The following is a 21,472-nucleotide window of genomic DNA, read 5'->3' on the forward strand; positions in this document are numbered from 1 at the left end:
GACCACAAAGCAGCTGGCAAGGATGGTATCGTAGTTGAACTCATCAAGATGGGCCCAGAAAAGTTGGCCACCTGTCTGCATCGGCTGATAGTCAGGATCTGGGAAACCGAACAGCTACCGGAGGAGGGGAAGGAAGGGGAAATCTGCCCCATTCACAAGAAATGCGACCATTTGGAATGTGAGAACTTCAGGGCGATCACTGCTTTGAATGCTGTCCTTTAAAGTGCTATCCCAGATCATCTTCCATCGTCTGTCACCTAAAACGAATGAGTTCGTAGGAAGTTTGCTTCATCGACGGCCTGTTGACATTGGACCAGATCTTCACCGTACGGCAAATCCCCCAGAAATGCCGTGAATATCATGTCCCAACGCATCACCTGTTCAGCGACTTCAAAGCGGCATACGACAGTATCGACCGCGCAGAGCTATGGACAATCATGGATGAAAACGACTTTCCTGGGAAGCTGACTAGACTGATTAAAGCAACGATGGACGGTGTGCAAAACTGCGTAAGGGTTTCGGGTGAACTATCCAGTTCATTCGAATCTCGGCGGGGACTGCGACAAGGTGACGGACTCTCATGCCTACTCTTCAACATCGCTCTGGAAGGTGTGATGCGACGAGCCGGGCTCAACAGCCGGGGAACGATTTTCACAAAATCCGGTCAATTTGTGTGATTTGCGGACATGGACATACCAACTAACAATTGCAAGTCACAAACAAGCAAGCTTGCTGAATTGTTGCTTAATAATGGTAATGATAGCTGAACAAAAATTTTGCTCTACACATTACTGTTTAAATGATTTTTCAATTGAGAAATTAGTCAATGTTCGACTTTGCCCATCGGTATCAACAATGATAAATTAAAACACTTTTCAAACGTTTAACAAGAAATTTATTCGACAAGCAATGATTCCTTAACAAAAGAGTTTAACAAAACATTTGTCTGCATCTTATTAAGCTGATGTATCGATAAGCATATGCTCCTGAACAATGTGCTTTTCACTTGTCGAATAAACGCCTTCAGCCCGTCATAAATTGACTCGGAACTTTGTTCGGATTATGGGATAAATCATGGCTAAAACTGTTTAGACATCCAAGTTATTAAAGAACCAAAATTTTAAACGAATCACATAAAATAAAACAGAATAGAATTATGTAGTTTAACATTGAGTGCCAAGAGACGTTATCAACGTAAAAATGAGGCTTTTATTTATTATTAATAGTCTGTAACAAGATATCCTGTACCTTGATTATTTTATTTTTTATCTTCCGCAGCAGTTCGATTGTACGAGACGCTTGGATCGATGCATTTGACATTTTAGTGCTGTCGTGTTTACTGAATATTTTTCCCACAGTCACCTAGATAACCAAACAGCATTCAGAAATCGACACATTTCAAGTATCCTTAAACATCCTTATGCACTATTTATTGAACATAATATCAAGACATCAAGACATAATCCATGACAAAAGCATAAATTTAAAAAAATGCTTAACGAATCCTCGACTGAGCATGAGTAAATTACCTGAACAGATGCTGTGAATGCACCATGTCCAAGACCATACCGCACCACATATTGTCATACATTTTTAAAGATCGATATTTAATAATATAAATAAAAACCTGAATTAATCCACCTATGGTGAACAGAACCCTTCTTACACTTGTTAAAATTATTGTTGCATGCCTTATTCGTATGTATGATTGTGATTTTTGGTCATTCTAGAAAATATTGTAGATTTGGCATCAAGTTGATTGCTTTCCATAATAGAATCATCGACCATGGGCTCAACTACCAGAAATGCCAGACAGAATCTCCTAGAGTCTTTTATGGAATGTTTAAACAATAGCTTACATATTCTGGAATATTGTATCTCTTGTTAACTGCCAATCGATTAATACATGGATAAGAAAATTATTGAGATATACTTTGTCTAATTTTCTTTATCAGTTGAATAAATTAGATACAAGGTACTTGGGACCTATAGTTATGGCACAGACAAACAGACGTCACACTCCTCTCGTTTCCCATCGATCACATTTTTAGCGGTTGATTCAAATTTTCGGTAGTAGGTCGATTGATCACTCGCTGCGCTGGCGTCGTTTCTGCTTCTGTTGACGTTTGCTCACTACTGCCACCTAGTGATTGCCCGGCCAAGCACAGTACGTTTAGCATTGGGCGGTTATGTTTTGATGACGATGTTTTTCAATGAAACTTGTTCTAAGAGTTACTTACGTCTGTTTCTCTGAGGTTATGGATCGAAACCAAGCGTCATTTATACAATTCTTATGGTATAAAAATAGCCGGGGCCCGTGGCGTAGTGGTCAAACGTTCACTTCATTAGTGGATGGTCATGTCAAGAAAAGATTGTGGTATTTATATATTGTTGAATAATCTTCAATATTGGACCTGGAGCCATTTGCATTATCATTTGTAGCTCATGTAAGACAGCACGCAAATCTATATATACTACTAGGATGCTGCAGATTTCATTTGGTGATGAGAGAACTCAAATCGATTGACACACGGCTGGTCAATTTATTATGAAGCATTTTTCAAAGACCTCTTAAAAAGTTAAGTTGTATTACTCCAAAGTACTCCTCGAAAGATATCTCGGTTACAAAATGTCCAATCGGAATGAAATTCAAAAGCATTCTTCTAGGATGCAGTAGCTTTCGTTTGGGGCCTTAAGAACCCAAATCGGTTGATAGACGGCAGAGATATTTATGGTGATACACTTTGTCAAAAATATCTAAAATAATGAAGTTGTAATACTCCCTAGCACTCTTTGAAAGATATCTCGGTAACCAAACGTCCAATCAAAATAAAATTCAATAGCGTTCTACTAGGATGTAGTAGCTTTCATTTGCTTCCAAGAGAACTCAAATCGGTCAACAGACGGCTGAGAACCGTGAGTGATATTTTTTTGTAACATACATACACACACACACACACACACACACACACACACACACACACACACACACACACACACACACACACACACACACACACACACACACACACACACACACACACACACACACACACACACACACACACACACACACACACACACACACACACACACACACGCACATACAGACATTTGCTCAATTCGTCGAGCTGAGTTGATTGGTACATGTGACTCGGCCCTGCGGGCCTCGGATCGAAAGTCGGTTTTCCAAGCGGTATTTATACCCTTCTTATGGGTGTAAGAAGGGTAAAAAGGCTTTTCTTACATACATTCCGTGATATTTTTGCTACTGTTTATTAAGCTCAAATATTACAAAGAGATAGTAGCTTTTATGTATTTGATGCAATTGCATTTTCATGTATAACTAAGGCGCCGTCCACAAATTACGTAACGCTCTAGGGGGAGGGGGGGAGTATGCCCAAGCGTTACGGCTCATACAAAAAATTTAGGATTTTTATACAAAAAAGCGTTACGGAGGGGGGAGGGGGGGGTCTGAAAATGTCAGTTTTATCGTTACGTAATAAATGGATGCTGCCTAACTTGTGTAACCAAATATGATCATAAAAAATCTGTTGACAGACGGCTGAGAAATGTATTATGATACATTTTATCAAAAATCTCTCAAAAGCGTAAATTTCATTACTCCTTAGTACTCGTGGAAAGGTATCTCGGAAACAAAATGTCCAAACGGCATGAAATTTAATAGCATACTACTTGGATGCTGTAGCTTTCATTTGATGCTGAGAGAACTCAAATCGATTGACACACGGCTGATTCATTTATTATGAAGCATTTTGTCAAAGACCTCTTGAAAAGTTAAGTTGTATTACTCCAAAGTACTCCCCGAAAGATATCTCGGTTACAAAATGTCCAATCGGAATGAAATTCAAAAGCATTCTTCTAGGGTGCAGTAGCTTTCGTTTCGGGCCTTAAGAACCCGAATCGGTTGATAGACGGCTGAGAAATTTATGGTGATACACTTTGTCAAAAATATCTAAAATAATTAAGTTGTACTACTCCCTAGCACTCTTTGAAAGATATCTCGGTAACCGAACGTCCAATCAAAATAAAATTTAATAGCGTTCTACTAGGATGTAGTAGCTTTCATTTGCTTCCAATAGAACTCAAATCGGTCAACACTCAACAGACGGCTGACATTTTTTTGTAACATACATACACACACACATACACACGCACGCACATACAGACATTTGCTCAATTCGTCGAGCTGAGTTGATTGGTATATGTGACTCGGCCCTGCGGGCCTCGGATTGAAAGTCGGTTTTCCAAGCGGTATTTATACCCTTCTTATGGGTGTAAGAAGGGTAATAAAAAACGCTAATTAGACCGGTGCACAGTGGCGGGCCTCCATACAAAGGTCGGACAAAACCTCAAATGTTAACCGAAATGGCTTAAATTCACAGGATATGATGATTTTAGTGCCCCAAACCTATTTCTGATATGGAACTTTTCATATATTTTGATTTTAATATATTAGGGTGGTCCAAAATTTTAAAATCTGCTGATTATGTGAGGTATGTAAAAAGCTATCGATAATAAGCTAACAAGATTCCTTTTTTTGAACGTAGATTTTGATCATCCTTTTGATTTGAGGGTTCCTATATCATGTACTGACATCGAAATTACATATAATTGTGTATTTTTGCTGTTAGGGTGGTCCAAAATCTTTAAAACTACATAAATCATTAGAAAATTCGATTACCTACGTTTTCTTTCAATGGATCAATTCAGATACAAACAATGTTGGCTGACAAGATGTGGTCTTTTTTCAGAGACCCTCTATAGACCACGTGACGTTTTACGGTGGGTACACGGAGGTGAATTAACATTTAAAAAGGGGTCAGATAGTCTCATATAGTAAACTGCGTAAAATTTGAACTGCTTTTTTTAAATCTCGTTTCAACGACTTCATATATTATCGTCCGAGTTTAGGTTGTTGTTGCGTACAGATGTGGTACGTTTGGTGTTAGTGAAACCGGCAACACTGAAGCAAGGTAGACGACTACAAGCGCCGGGGCTGCAAATAAACGATCGGTTGGGCAGTGTAATTCAGTTCGTGCGCCCGGTAGGAACTGCACTGCGGTTGGGATTAATTGTCTGTCTCGTGAACGGATACTAGATAGTAAGATGTTAAATGAAATGTAATATATTATAATGTAATTAATATTCAATAAAATTGCAGTATTGAAGCTGCTTGAAGTGAAAGCTGCTGGCGATATGGTTTCCTGGTTCTGAGAGCGACTGACGTCCTAACAAACTTCAATATATCTAATTCACCTACCAGGAGCATCCCGCCATGGAAAGTACGTACGAAAAAGAACTTTCCCTTCTAGAAGAGAAGAGCGAGCTATGGCGGAAGCATAATAAAGAGCAGAGTGAGTTTCGGCGAAAGTACTATGAAGAGGAAAATCGTCGAATCGAAGAAGAATACCAGCGAGAACTGGTGAAAATTGAAGAGGATTTCCAAAGGGCTGCAAAGAAAATGAAGTCGGATTTCAGCGCAAAAATAAAAGCAGTACTTCAGCAAAACAGTGGGTGTAACGTCAGCGAGGAAGCGGTAGTGGAGCCGGCTCCGGTAGGTGACAAAACCCAGCCGAAAAATGACTGCACTAGAGCATCGAATCCGAATAAAGCAGACTCTTCCAAACAGCCTTCGCAAACAAAACCTTTGTCGAAGAAAGCTACTGTTCCGCGAAGCGTCATCAACGATGAGCCAGAGTCTACGTCATATCAAGGGTGCAGAAAGATCACCACAATAGTATCAGCTGATTCTCCTACAGCTGATTCGTACGTGAGCACCCGGTCTCTGACATCATCAATCCATAGGAGCAATCAAATCTCTGCAAAAGTACCAAAGAGCGAATCAGAGTGCAAAACAAATTCCGTACAAACAATGGTCTTTGAAAAGTGTGACGTCTACGAGACCAGTGCGGAACAATTTAGTTCGGATCAGATAGCCTGTCGAGTGCTATATCAACCGAATATGAAAGAATATTTCCAACACCACCGCCGCCGTCGTCGCCGTCGCCGCCGCCGCCACCGAAGAATGGAAGACCATCGTCATCAGTTGCAAACATTGCTGTTCGATCCTGGTGGGTATTGTGCTGTAGCAGTGGAACGAGTCAACTCGACTTGCAGCGTACCTACCACAATTCGTATCGACTGCAGTACGGTGCTGCCATCTAGGTACAGTTGGCTGTGTAGGAATGCACTTCGCAAATTTGATAGCCATGAAATGCAAAATTTGTCAAATGCGAAAATTTGGAGGTCCAGATTGTTACCTGTTTCACGGGGGGGAATGTTGCGTACAGATGTGGTACGTTTGGTGTTAGTGAAACCGGCAACACTGAAGCAAGGTAGACGACTACAAGCGCCGGGGCTGCAAATAAACGATCGGTTGGGCAGTGTAATTCAGTTCGTGCGCCCGGTAGGAACTGCACTGCGGTTGGGATTAATTGTCTGTCTCGTGAACGGATACTAGATAGTAAGATGTTAAATGAAATGTAATCTATTATAATGTAATTAATATTCAATAAAATTGCAGTATTGAAGCTGCTTGAAGTGAAAGCTGCTGGCGATATGGTTTCCTGGTTCTGAGAGCGACTGACGTCCTAACAGTTGTAATGTATACCAACCAAAATAACCCTATATATAAAGAATTTGCAATACATATTTGCAATATTGAATGGAGTTGTTGATAAACGATCATTAGAGATCGGTAATCATATTGATGAACAGTTGAGCTCTTGCAAATATTTTCAATATCTATATCACTCTGTGTGTCGGTCAGTTGAAATGTGTTCTAAGAAAACGCATGAATAACATACAATAAAACTTCAAGTTTTAGAATACAAAAAATCGAGGAGAAAAATAATCAAAGATTGCCTTGGTGATCGCGACGTTTACATAGTAAAATATTTCGCGTAGCGTTTTACGCCGTTTAGTGAATTCCTTTTATATTTTTAAAGATGACTACTGCTTTCAACTGTAGTGATGTGCGTGTAGAAAAGAAGCGTGCAGATGTCGGATTTGTGTCACTATATACTGAAACTACGATAGAAGTTCATGAAGACATTGCTTTCAAGCCTTTTGAGCACTTCTAACGATTAAGATGAATTGAAAAAACGATCCGTTTAAGAAAACTAATGAGCAAAAGTTTGTAGTTATTGTTTTATGTTTTTAACGATTGTTTTTCGCCTTTATTTTATTTGTAAGGATCAAAAAGTTAGTTGTATTTGGTGGTCTTTAATGCGGGATGTAGGTAGCATCTGTGTAATTAAAGGCCTTATAATTCTTAGTCATCACTTCCCTTCTCTCCTGCTCACTCTTTTTAACTGAAGCGCCCACCTTCTTGTTGTTTTCGGTCAAAAAAAAAAAAAAAATAAATAAAAAAAAATAGAACAAATTATAAAAAAAAATTTATATCTGTGGGCGTCCAGTCATCAAACACCTCCTCCCCCACCCCCTTATGACCACGTGACTTAGTGAAGGTCTCTTACCAGAATGAGGATGACACTAAATTTTTAGTATTCTGAAGTTAATTTGAACTATGGTAACATTAAATATTACCATCAAAGAATATCACTTCTTACACAACCATGCGGCTCCATTGTGACATGATAAAAAATTTTTTTTTTCGCGCTTAGCGCAAAAATGCGCAAACAGTGACCTATATAGCCAAAAACTAGACTAAATTGCACGTTAGATCCGGGGTACGGCGTCGTTTTCTGATGTTTCCTAAACAAGTACGGGATCTCTTTGATACGAAGTTTTTCTCCAAAATTTCATAAAAGACAATATTTTTGCATGTTGTAAAAACATAATAATTTTGTGATTGGATTGCTAACAAACCCTGAAATGGTATGATTATTCATACCCAAAACCACCAATAATATGGTCACATTAACTAAATCTTCCCAAGTTTTACAACGAGCTCATGAAGAAAGCTCATAAAATAAAGACAATGAACACTAGTAAAGTACCACACAAAACCTCAACTTTGAAAAAATCTACAAGACTCAATTTTTGACCAAATGATTCAAAAATGTGGGGTTTTCTTAGTTGAAGTATCTATATTGGAAGAAAAATATTACAAAAATAAAAAATTGAAGTCGATTTTTGAGGTTTTGTCCGGCTTCCGGCCACTGTGCGGTGGTCCTCTACGGACACGAGACATGGACCATGCTCGAGGAGGACCTGCAAGCACTCGAAGTTTTCGAGCGATGCGTGCTAAGGACGACCTTCGGCGGTGTGCAGGAGAACGGTGTGTGGCAGAGGATGAACCACGAGCTCGCTGCACTTTACGGCGAACTCAGCGTTCAGAAGGTGGCCAGAGCCGGAAGGATACGGTGGGCAGGGCATGTTGCAAGAATGCCGCACAACAACCCTACAAAGTTGGTGTTTGCTACTGATCCGGTTGGCACAAGAAGGCGTGGAGCGCAGAGAGCACGATGGGCGGACCAGGTGGAGCGTGACCTGGCGAGCATTGCAATGCATTGGGCGCGACCGAGGCTGGAGAGCGGCAACCACAAACCGAGTTGGAATGAGTGTAATCCTTGGTGTAATCAGTTGCGTACCTTTTATTTAATTCCGCTCTATGTTGCTTATCCTGTGACAGATACGCGTATTTCGACTACCACTTGTAATCTTCTGTCTGTCTGTCTGTCTGTCTGTCTGACTGACTGTCAGTCTGAGATTGCCAAAATTGAGTCTAACATGTCTCAAAAAAACAAATAAAAAGGTCTTGAAACTTCCATTATGTTATGATGGAAGTTCAATGGTGAATGCAATTTTATAGTTATTATTTACTGTAATCAATCAAATTTTGCAGGATCAATCAGCTCGTCACGAAGAGCTAGGCACATCATATTCGTACATTTCCACCCATCATGATGTGCATGTATCGCGTGCAGTTAAGGCCTCGGCTCAGCTCAGCTGTCCCCGCTCGACGCGTCTGTCTGCTGCTAGTACTTACATTCTGATTTAAATATTTTGCAATCTTTTTGCATCTTACATGTCGTGCCTGTGTGGATATAGCAATAGCGGTAGGTATAGGATAGCTACATGCCGTCGTTCGTCGGACTGGTTGGTTGTTGGACCTACCTCGCGATTTCTCGCGACTCTCTTTGTGCAAAATTTCTCTCGTTCAACCAGCCAGCCAGCCAGCCATCATAGCCTTACATATCAGTACTTCGGGTACCATTCCCAAGGCCGGCAACTGCACTAAGGGTATAGTTTCTCTTTGGACAGTGCTCGAACCGGTCACTGGGCGGTCTAGTGGGGCATACGTTTGTTTACTGTTTATGGTGCATACAATGGGGCTGCTGAATTAAGGTTATTTTTTGTGCACATCGGCAAAGGTTGAAATTGTGACCTCGGAACCGTGAGTGTGAAGTTGTGACCTATACAGAAGAATTATCGACAAGTGAATGTTGCAGTGAATACTACGAGCTCAGAATCGCAGAGGACTATCCGTATCCTTACAACAGTACGGTGAAGATTGTGAAGCTTAGCAAATTGTGTGAAACGGATATACCTATCGAAGAAGTTCTGAGCATCTAACGGTGGTCTTAACTCGCAAGAAAAAAATCTATTTCGATACAAATTAATGGACAGTCGATCCTGATTCGTTGGCAAGGCGTGTGTCTGAGCTTATACGCGTGAGTCGTCTATGCCGCAATCGTGTGTGCCATATTCCGCTAGTGAAGTGAGAGAGAACGCGAAATTTGACGCAATAATAGAGAGTCGAGAGGCTACTTTCTTCTATCTCTGTATCATGTGGGATGCGAAACGAATGTACAATCGTCCCACAGTTATGAATTAGCATAGGATATGGTTTTCATGCAAAACTTACTTCAGGATCACAGAAACACTATAAAGGTTGATACTACAGGGTAGTGTTTCTTTTTATGATTATACCACAGACAAACAGGTATTTGCGTACTAAAAAGTATTTGAATCAACCCTCGAATAAAAATTTGCATTAGCCTGACATTTAATTTTGATGTGTACATCAACATCAAGTTTTAATGTACTTCTGTCGTTGAACATTAGAATACATTACGATTTAGATGTGTTTATGCAAGGTAACATAATGTATACATCAGGAAATCAAATGTTTTATGATGTCAAGAATATTATCCAGAACATCAAAACCTGACGTTTTCAGATGTTTTTTGATGTACAAAAACGTAAGATTCAAACGTTTTTCTGATGTATGTTGATGTATAAAACAATAGATTCAGACGTTCCCTGATGTATATTGATGTATGAAAACGTTACATTCCAACGTTTTTTCTGATGTTTTGCAATGTACAAAACGTCAAATCTAGACGTTTTTATGTTTTTTTTTTGACGCACAGAAACATGCGATTCGCATGTATTTTTGATGTTCTCAGATGTTTTGAATGTTTTCTGATGTTGAACGTTAGAATTAGATTGCGATTTAGATGTGTTTATGCAAGGTAACATAATGTATACATCAGGAAACCAATCGTTTTTTGATGTCAAGAATATTACCCTGAACATCAGAACCTGATGTTTTCATATGTTTTTGGATGTGAAAAAACATTAGATTTAAATGTTTTCTGATGTATGCTGATGTATGTAAACGTTAGATTCGAACGTTATTCTTTCGATGTAAAAAACGTAACATCTAGTCGTTTTCAAATGTTTGTTCATGTACAGAAACATTATATTTTGACGTTTTTCTAATGTCCTCACATGTTACCTTTAATTTTGAGGTGTTGTCTTTACCGTTTGCTAAAGGGGCACATTAGGCCCAAAGAGGGTCACCACCATGTGGTCTGGTAACCCTCTTCAAAAAATGCATATCAGAATTTTTGATATGCGCAATACACGAGCCGACACCTCCCTTTAGATAATTGGAGAACCAAGTTCGTTATCGATTGATATCTTCGTGATTTAACGTTAGAATCTGATGTCACCCCGTTTATTTCGATGTTTTTACGTACTTCAATTTGCTTAAGCATGACGTTGGCGTATAATGTAAGATTAGAAGATAACGTTTTTGAATGCATTTTGATGTTTATGCACATAACGACATGACATGACATGACGTTTGCTGTTAATGTAACATTAGAAGTAAACGTTTTTGGGTGTTTCCTAATTTTTATGAATACGTCGTTCAACATCAGTACGAAATTAGGGTTAGAATTTAACATTAGAACCCAACGTTTTCAGATGCATCTGCATTTGTAAACGTCTCACTGGCGTAGCCACGGGGGGGGTTTTAGGGTTAAAACCCCTCCCAGAGCCAAAATTTGTGGAACAAATTTTCAGTATAAAACGCTTAGCGACGAAAAAATTTTTCGGCTGCGCCGCTATTTTTAAACTACGAATACAATTGCTCATTACTATTTACAAAATGTAAGTGTCAAACAAAAAAAGGTATCTTTGACCGTTGAAAACCCCTCCCAGAGACAATTTCTGGCTACGCCACTGAAACGTCTAGAGGTAACGTTTTTTACATCGTAAAACATTAGAATATCGTTTGCATCTAATGTTTACATACATCAACATACATCAGAAAACGTTTAAGTCTTATGTTTTTGCACATTAAAAAACTTCTGTAAACATTTAAATCTAATGTTTTTGCACATCAAGAAATGTCTGAAAACATCAGGTTGTGATGTTCTGGGTATTGTTCATGACATCAAAAACATTTGATTTTCTGATGTATGCTACCTTGCATAAACACATCTAAATCGCAATGTAATCCTGATGTAGGAGACATCAGGGAACGTCTAAATCTAATGTCCTTGATTTTTAAAGAGTAAAGCGTTCAACATCAGTACGACATTAGCTCATAATGTAACATTAGAATCTAACGTTTTTAGATGTATCTTGATGTTTATGAGAACATCGGTTTACATTACATGACGTTACTTTTAAATGTAACATTAGCGCCTAATGTCTTTGAATGTTTCTTGATGTTTATACTTGCATCATTATACATCAGCATGACGTTACAATTTGATGTAACATCAGAACTTAATGTTTTCGGATGTATCTTGATGCTCATGAGTACTTCTTTTTACATCAGCATGACGTTACATTTTGATGTAACATCAGATCCTAACGTTTTTTTATGTATCTTGATGCTCATATACACATCGTTTTACATCAGTATGACATTAGATGCTAATGTAACATTAGAGTCAGATGCATTGTCATGTTTTCATATGTCAAGCTGAAGTCAGAGTACATTAAAGCTACAACATAAAACGACAGTACTAAGTGTATTGATGTTGTTTGCTAATGCTTAGCTACATCTCAATTTGTATTCGGGCCGTTAAAAAGATAAACGATTAACACTGAATAGAGAAGTCTGTTTGTCTGTGATAATACTTCACACTAGCACACAGAAGTAGGGTGAATACTGGCCGCTGTAAAGCCTAGATCATAACCCAAGTAACCACGAAGCCGTATATAAGTGCATCAATTTTGCTATATATTTGTATTTAAAATTGTGAATACCATGGTGCATTACTTTAAACACCTCATTGAAGCAATATTAAAATCGAAAAGGGCCCCACTAAAATCAAATTAATGCCACATATTGCAGCACGTTGACAACCACTGCTAAAGTAATATCCCTTTCGGGACGGAGAGTAAAAAACTGAAATTTCTATACAAATTGCTCAAATTTGGCTCACCAGAACTCTCAGACTTTTTAATAAATCAACACTTTTTCTTTAGCATTTGCAAGACCTACTCTTTAACTTTCGATTCTTACTTTTGTCCACCTACATAAATCAAAAATTAAAAATTTGCGACAGATAAAACTTTTTCATGTTTTAGGGTATTGGTTCCCTTATTAAGCATATGGCTCCCATTTTCATCCTACGAAAAACAAAGGATTGAAGGGCTGTTTGTTTTGTTTCTTATTTTTGTATTTTTTACTAGAAGTAAGCACTCATTAAAACAAAAAGAACGGAATCAATCGGTGCCGTATTCGCTTGTTTTCGAATAGGATGAATATGGGGGCGTAAGATTACTGATGGCACACATACCCTACAATTTTTGCTCACTTTTTGTTCAAATTGTTGTGGCAAATCTCATACACAACATAAACAAAAGATTGTTTGCACACATGCAAGTATAAGTAATGGCTCAATATTTAAAACAATTTACATCAGGTAAACCAAAGACTCAACAGTTGAAAAAAATACGCAAAACTGTTATTGCTCAACAGCACAATTGTGTTGGTTCGTCACGAAAGGGATATAAATGCATGCTGAACATTCACATTTACACATGCTAAATACGTGCAACGCGAAAAACCAAAACAAAAATCTATTTTTAACACCGCTTCATTATCGACGGTACTAATGGCCCCACACATGAATGTTTTAACCATTATTTTTTGTCGCCGGGTCGGGAGTCGAACCAGAATTGTTGAATACCGCTAGATCTGTTCCATACGCGCTGGCACCTTGGACCGTTTCTGCTGCAGTGATAACAACAGATATTTTATTAACTAAAAGGAGACTGTTCTTCTGCCTCAATCATTGCAGTAGAGGGCAAAACGACTATGCCATATGTAATAGAATCCCTGTAATCACATTCTGATGATCACTTATAAATACCATTTTAGAATATATTTAATCAATATAAGAAAATTAAAACACCCTTCGCACACTGCTCGCATGCTATTGTGGTTTCCATCATTATTGGTATGTGATAGCAGCCAACAGAAAAGAGAAAAGGTAATCTTTTTAAAGGTTTTTCCGAAAAAAAGTCGTCGATCGGTGGTTTAAACGGGGATTAAGTTGGTCGGGAGTCGAACCAGAAGTGTTGATGACCGCTAGAGTAAAGTTGTTCACTCTTCTTGATTACATTTGTTTACCCATTAGAGTCAAGCTTTTATAATTGTATTGTTAGAGAAACCTTTGCTAGTTTGTAACACCGCTAGCCATCATGGTTTCCCATAGTGTAGAACGTTTTGATGGCTGTGATCCCTGACCATCATGTAATCAAAATCCCAGGGATACTCAAGTGACCATACTGTTGGGCTGTGAGGGTTGCGTGTGTGGGGTGCATATATTGACAAGCATTGCTATGGATCGTTAGGGCTGAGTAGGAGCGGGGAATGGATCTACGATTGCTGAATTGCGATTATACCTACTGGTGTAGTCGTGGTTCAACAGTGATGGCGCCGATTTTCGCTTGTGTTCGACCTAGGTGGTTTGTTTAGGCGGTGCGGGCAGGTCTGTATGTACTTCGTACGTGCAGTGCGTACGGCTTCAGCATTGTGGTTACTTGGGTAGTGTAGGATAATTGGGTTTGGGACTGAGGGGGTCGTCATTGATTCTGCCGACACCATTGAGTGCTCATTGTTGGCGGTTGTGTTGGTGACGATTTCTTCAGCTTTATTATCTCATTTATACCACGCACAGACTTTGGGAAGAGGGACTGCTTTGTAATGCAAGAGAGGGATTTAAACTCTGTGTTACGGGTTGGGTGAGGTCATGCAGATAGAAGCAACCCAGGTGACCGTGCGGCTCGGGTCGTGATGGATGCATGAGTGCAGTGTGTGTGGGATGCGCTATCCTGTGGGTGCAGTTGAATCCGGGTTGGAGTGGATAGAGACCCTTCTCTACCCTAGAATGGTGCCTACCCAACAGTTGTAGGTGGGGTGTTTGGCTTAGCTACATGACTTGGTCCGGCAAGCCCATAAACATCAATTGGTAGACGTATTGCCTAGTGAAAAGACAACGCAGATGGGCGAAAGCCAAGGGATGCGTTGATAATAGCAGAATAGCAGAAACCTTTGCTAGTTTGTTCATTTCAGTTTTTGCAGTGTTGAATTATTGAATTATTGTATATCAGCTTTTAATACACCCTAATGTAAAGAAAAATGTAATGAATCACTACATTGATAATGCCAATCTAAATGCATAACAAGTGTGGAATTACTGCATTTCGCATTGCAAAGGTCGATATTCAGTCTTATTCGTGCAATGATATAATGCTTGTGGTTACTTGGGAAGGTTCTTAACTTCAGGTTTTTTTTTGGAGGACCTAGAATATCTATAAGCTTCCTAGGGCCTGAAGTACACAGGGCCAATTATTTGGCAAGAAAAGAACTCAAGAAACTGTCGGCCGTCTACCGATTCAGAGGGATTATGCAATCGAAGGAATAAACTACAAAAGTACTACTTTCGAACAGAACTTTGTTTATTAGGTTTGATTTCAATGACGGTTAGCTTATTAATGAAAAATGGTAACAAAAACAACAACATGCACCTGTCGTGCGCGCTTTTTCTTTTCTGTCTCTTTCTCTTTGCATTTGACACAATGCTCTCAGTCAACTCAGTCTCTGCACTCTAAAACCTTTTTACTAAGGGGCGACCACTGTTTACTCCAACAGAAACAGCATCAGTTTGTCACTAATGAAAATTCGATGGAGCCAAACAAGAAGTTTGAGCATTGGTTTCTTTTTAGACAAATATTTGACCCTGTATAATAGGACTTTAAGAGTCACTCAGTTGCTTCCTGAACCTCACGTGAATGCTTAGGACAAACAATGAACACATAGTGTGATTAAAAGCTTTTCCAACCACACAGATTATTACGGAAATGTAGTGAAGCACTACAAATGCATAAAACAATAAAAAATCTTATAGTGGAACACTTCAAATGCGTAATACACTAGGACATCGTATTTAGATATATACATTCTTCTTTTTCTTCATTATGGCTCTACGTCCCCACTGGGACTTGGCCTGCCTCGCTTCAACTTCGTGTTCTTTGAGCAATTCCACAGTTATTAATTGAAGTGCTTTTTTTGCCTGCCATTGCATGAATTTGTATATCGTGAGGCAAGTACAATGATACATTATGCCCAGGGAGTCGAGAAAAGTTTCCCGACTGGAACGGGAATCGAACCCGCCGCCTCCGGATTGGCGATCCATAGTCTTAACCACTAGGCTAACTTGATTTAGATATGCAACTTACGGCATAAATTTTGCCCTGTTACCCTAGTGGATAACAATTTCCGAATACAGGATGACGCAATTTCTTAATTGTTGCAGGTCCATCAGTCAATCCTGTAATCGTATTTCCTCAATATCAAGACTACAGTGACATGCAACTAGGGGGATGACGAAGGGCCAGAATCAGCAACCCAACATTCGATTCAACATGGCGTCCAATGTTTTTGTTTTGATTGCTTTATTCATGGCAAAAATGGGCTTGAAACATCGACACTGCTTCGCTGGTACATATAATATCTTACTCTGCGAAGGATTCAAATCGTCCTCCGCTTGATCGATCCACCTAGCTCGCTGCACACCACGTCTTCTTGTACCGGTCGGATGACTCTCGAGAACCATTTGGGTCGTGACTGATGACGTCACCCACCCACCCAATTTTCGCGGTGTGGACGATGGTTGGTTCTCTCAGCAGCTGATGCAGTTCGGGGTTCATTCGCCTGCTTCAAGTCCCGTCTTCCATCTGCACTCCGCCGTAGATGGTACGCAACACCTTCCGTTCGAAAACTCCAAGGGCGCGTTGGTCCTCTGCATGTAGAGTCTATGCTTCGTGCCCATAGAGGACAACCGGTCTAATCAGCGTTTTGTAGATAGCTAACTTCATCTGACGGCGAATTTTGCTCGATCGTAGAGTTCTGCGGAGTCCAAAGTAAGCTCAATTTCCTGCCACAATGCGCCTCTGAATTTCTCTGCTGGTGTCGTTGTCGGCGGTCACCAGTGAGTCCAAGTACACCAGTTCTTCAGCCACCACATCACCGTCTATAGAAATTCGGGGTGGCGAACGCGGTGATTCTTCCCTGCAGCCCTTGGTGATCAAGTACTTTGTCTTCGACACATTAATCACTAATATGATTCACCTGGCTTCATTCTTCAGTCAGATGTACGTTTGCACCATCGCATCGTCTCAAGTTTGCGAGCTATATCAATATCGTCAGCGGACTTAGTGAAAATCGTTCAACTCGTGTTTGACCTCGCTCTCCTTATTACACCCTCGACCGATTGTATCATACGCCGATTTAAAATCGATGAACAAGTGATGTGTGGGCACGTTGTATTTGCGGCATTTCTGCAACATCCAATCCTCTGGTAATACTTCCTCCACCCAAATCTTGGTAATGGCCCAGTGCAGTGCTCTCACCAGTGCTTCTCCCACCGACGAACCGACGTGACAGCTAGAACAAATAAATTCAAATTTGTTGTCCGCGACGCCATGATGAAAAATAGCCGAACACTATCGCCACCTCTATAACGGCTCGCGATGATTTGATAGCTCGACACCAAACCCCCGTGTGTTCATATAGGAAACGGTTCGCGTCTGTGCTGATTTGACAGAAGCGATCGCTCGCTTCGCTGGTCGACCGTTAAATTAGGGGGGGGGGGGACAGTTTTGGATCGCCACTGTCACGTCGGTTCGTCGGTGCTTCTCCACCGTATTTTAGAAGCCCGCTTGGTAGTTGATCTGTTCCAGTGGCTTTGTTGTTTTTCAACCGGCCAACCTCCTCCTCAATCTATTGGAGGTCAGGGGCCGGAAGTCTTTCGTCCTGTGCACGTACTCCTAGATCTGTTACCACGCCACCTTCGGTACTTGCAACGTCGCCATTGAGGTGCTCATCGTAATGCTGCCGCCACCTTTCGACCACCTCACGCTCGCTCGTGAGAATATTCCCGTGATTATCTCGGCACAAGTCGGCTTTTGGCACAAAGCCTCTGCACGAGCGGTTCAGCTTCTCGTAGAACTTTCGTGTGTCCTTAGCGCGGTACAGCTCTTCCATCGCATCGCGATCTCGTTCTCCCTGCTAGCGCTTCTTCATCCGGAAGACTGAGTTCTGCATGTTCCGCGCCTGTCTGTAACGTGCCTCATTCGCTCTCGTACGGTGTTGCAGCATTCTCGCCCATGCTGCATTCTTCTCGTTTTTCAACTGTTCACATTCGCCGTCGTACCAGTCGTTTCTGGTGTTTCGGAGTCACGAAGCCTAGTGCTGTAGCCGAGGTACTACCTATGGCGGATCGGATGTCCCTCCAGCCATCTTCAAGTGTAGCTGCGCCAAGCTGCTCTTTCGTTGGTAGGGCCACTGCTAACTGCTACGTGTAGTCTTGAACCACTTTTACGTTCCGTAGCCGATCGATGTTGAGCCGCGGCGTTCGACTTCGACGCGTGGTGATAACTGTCGAAAGTTTTGAGCGCATGCATACAGCGACTAAGTAGTGATCCGAATCTATATTCGCACTGCGGTATGTGCGGACATTGGTTATATCCGAGAAGAATTAACCGTCGATTAGAACGTGGTCGATTTGGTTTTCTGTTTGATGGTCGGGTGATCTCCAGGAGGCTTTGTGGATATCTTTGCGGGGGAAGAAGGTGCTTCGGACTACCATACCACGGGAGGCTGCAAAGTTTACGCATCGCTGGCCGTTATCATTCGATACGGCGTGCAGGCTGTTTCGCCCGATTACCGGTCTGTACATTTCCTCCCTTCCTACATGCGCGTTTATGTCACCGACTACGATTTTCACGTCACGCGGCTAGCAACCGTTGTATGTTTGCTCTAACTGCGCGTCTTTCTCGTCATCAGGTCTCCCTTCGTGTGGGCAGTGGACGTTGATGATGCTGTAGTTGAAGAAACGGCCCTTAACTCTCAACATGCACATCCTTGCGTTGATCGGCTGCCACCCGATCACACGTTGTCGCATCTTGCCCAACACTATAAATCCTGTTCCCAGTTCATTGGTGGTACCACAGCTTTGGTAGAAGGTAGCCGCTTGATGCCCGCTTTTCCACACTTTCTGTCCAGTCCAACAAAGTTCCTGCAACGCCACGAGGTCGAAGTTGCGGGGATGTAGTTTGTCCTGTTACATCCTGCGAAACCTAGTGAATTGCATTTCCATATGTTCCAAGTTTCCAATCGTAGTCCTTATTTCGTCGCGTGGGTCTTTGCCGATTGTATCGAGTCGTATTTTCTCCTATGTTATTCGCAATGGGGATTTTTACGGGTGGCTTATTGGGCCCATGCCAACACTCCTGTCTCGCCGGAGGGCCATAGTGCCAGTTCTGTTTAACGTCCCAACCTAACGTACCTCCTCAATCTAGCTGAAGTCAGAAGGACAACAGTGCCCAGGCTGCACTACCAGCTAAGCACACAACTCTTAGCTGGCGGTCTTTGTCATCGCTTGACCCGTGGAAGCATGAGGTAGGAACTTGTGAGGATCAGAGCTATGTTGGACGCTCTCCTTATCGACTCACCGTTTTGCAGCCCAGGAGGTATCGACGCGCCCTTTGTTCTAGCCATGACTACTGTGTAGGAATTACACCAGCGGGTCATGTTGGTTACTGGCAGAGATGTTTAAAGAACCCCCGCTTATGTGCCTTAATCTGTTTGTTTAGTGCCAGTTTTGCCGCGCTGTAGGCCTCACTTTGCTTCTTCTACCCTCATCGGTGCGAGCTCTTTGCATCTTTCTCCTTTCTCTAGGAAGAATGCGCGGAGTTTTGCGATTCGGGACACCACCAGAATACCGTCTTGCGTCCATTTCTGGGTAGGGATCGCTTAGTCGTTGCGACGTCGCATGCACGGCTCTAACTTGATCGTCACTAGACAGATAGTCGGTGTTAGCCTCCATGAGCAATTGCTCCACTAATGCCGGGTTATCGGAGCGCGAGGTCAGTCATCCCCGATGGCTGTCAATGATTCTCGGCTACGGCCGTCTTCCTCCGTGTTCCACCCTGTATCGAATCGTAAGATGGTAATTGTGCGTGTACCCCGATTCTGAGCTAGGGTTTAGACCCGGACTCCAGAAGGTCACATCCACGATGGACCATTCCTGAGGTAGTTTTTACCTTTATTCGCCGTGAAAATCAGGCATTTTGGTTGCGAATTGGTCTCTCTGGCGGTGTAATATGGGTGTAAGACTAGTAATACCAGTCATCCTGTATCAAGACTTGTATGATTGAGTGTTTCACATAAACTTATACATAATAGAAGCTTTTTTTTTTAAACATGTAAGTTAGAAAACTTAAACATTAAAAAAAAAACTATTAAAATTGTTGTGGATTTGTGGTTTCTTCGTGGCAATCGATACCGATATCACGACATTCGTCGCACTTGCAATACATACTGCACAATTTGGGGGAAATGATCATATTGTCTATACTGTAAAATGAAAACTAACCGTGCGGTGTTCCACGATTGTTTTCACTTTTCTTTATTGCTTCGATGGCATTCTGTAGTTTAAATCGCTTTCAAAATTAACGCACCGATGCGCCATGAAATTTGTTTGTATAAAATCTCACACGGGCGTGTTGCCTTGCGCGACATGGCATGGTACGCGAATGTTGCCCCAAAAAACTATTCCATCAATAATCACACACACGTCAATTTGCCATTGTAAGCAATTCGTACTAGCAGCTATACGTATGGTGGAAGGTAGGTTTGGTAGTATGGTAAGTATGCGGAAATTCAGAAACCAATTGAACTCATCGGGCTCGGTCAATTGACGCGCCGAGGCGTATGGAATAAAATTTGCATGTGAAAACGGTAGTTTTCTCTCATGCTGCAATCAGAACTTCTATGATGAACAAGTGCAGTTGCGCCACTACAGTCGTTCAACAAATATGGATCAGAGTGCTGCAGTGGAACTTAAGGATATTTCATGAGACTGTATAAATTCACACATTCAATAAACAGAACTTTGTCTCCGGCAAAGTTGTTGCAAATTGATTCCTCTATCAAGGAAAAATGGGAAAATTTATATTTGAGACTTTATTGACAACATAGAACATCCTGAACATCATGAAGTTAGGAGAAACGAAATAATTGACATAACAGTTGTGCTGAATTTTGTTATGGGTTACGTTCATATGTATTCATTTAACCTTCATCTTCATTTTATTATTCTTCTTTATGGCTCTACGTCCCCACTGGGACTTGGCCTACCTCACTTCAACTTAGTGTTCTTGAATACTTCCACAGTTATTAATTAAAGGGTTTCTTTGCTTGACATTCCAGGTAACCACTAAGCATTTAAATAAGTCGTAAAGCAGCCCGTATTATGCATTTGAACTGCTTGCTGCCCTGCATAAGCAGTTCGAATGCATAACTGCCTTGAGTTAGCATAAGCTGTGCTGCTTAAAAGCTTTTGGCTGTTAATTAGCATTTCAACTGCTTGAGGTGTTTTCACTTGGGAGCAATCAGAATGCTTTTTAACTGCTCTTTAAATGCTAAGAGCAAAAAGGTTGAGAGATATGTTACGCATTTGGTAACGCATATTGTCTCAGATATGATTACCCTGATAAAAAAAATATCATAAAAATACGAATTTGTTACAACACCATTTTTTGAAAAATATTCACCATTAAACATGTTGTAATTTACACGGCACACTCACCATCACCCCTATTGTTCTATACCAGGCCCCTGGCATCAATGAAATATATCGTAGCCAACATCTAACTGCCTTAT

General features: G+C 41.0%; 1 protein-coding gene across 6 annotated transcripts in view; it reads left to right on the forward strand.

Moving 5' to 3' along the window:
* The first annotated feature begins 9,170 nt into the window (after window positions 1–9,170).
* The window catches only part of LOC109423065 (progestin and adipoQ receptor family member 3), a 174,541-nt gene continuing 162,239 nt past the window's right edge, over window positions 9,171–21,472 (forward strand). For 3 of the 6 annotated variants that reach the window (XM_062845463.1, XM_062845461.1, XM_029852513.2), the window contains exon 1: window positions 9,180–9,336. The gene's annotated coding sequence lies outside the window, so the exon portion shown is untranslated. Of the gene's footprint in view, window positions 9,386–21,472 lie in introns of all 6 variants that reach the window. The other 3 variants (XM_062845460.1, XM_029852512.2, XM_062845464.1) reach the window with 2 other exon arrangements.

This window comes from Aedes albopictus, chromosome 1 (genome assembly GCF_035046485.1).
Source record: "Aedes albopictus strain Foshan chromosome 1, AalbF5, whole genome shotgun sequence".
NCBI lineage: Eukaryota > Metazoa > Arthropoda > Insecta > Diptera > Culicidae > Aedes > Aedes albopictus.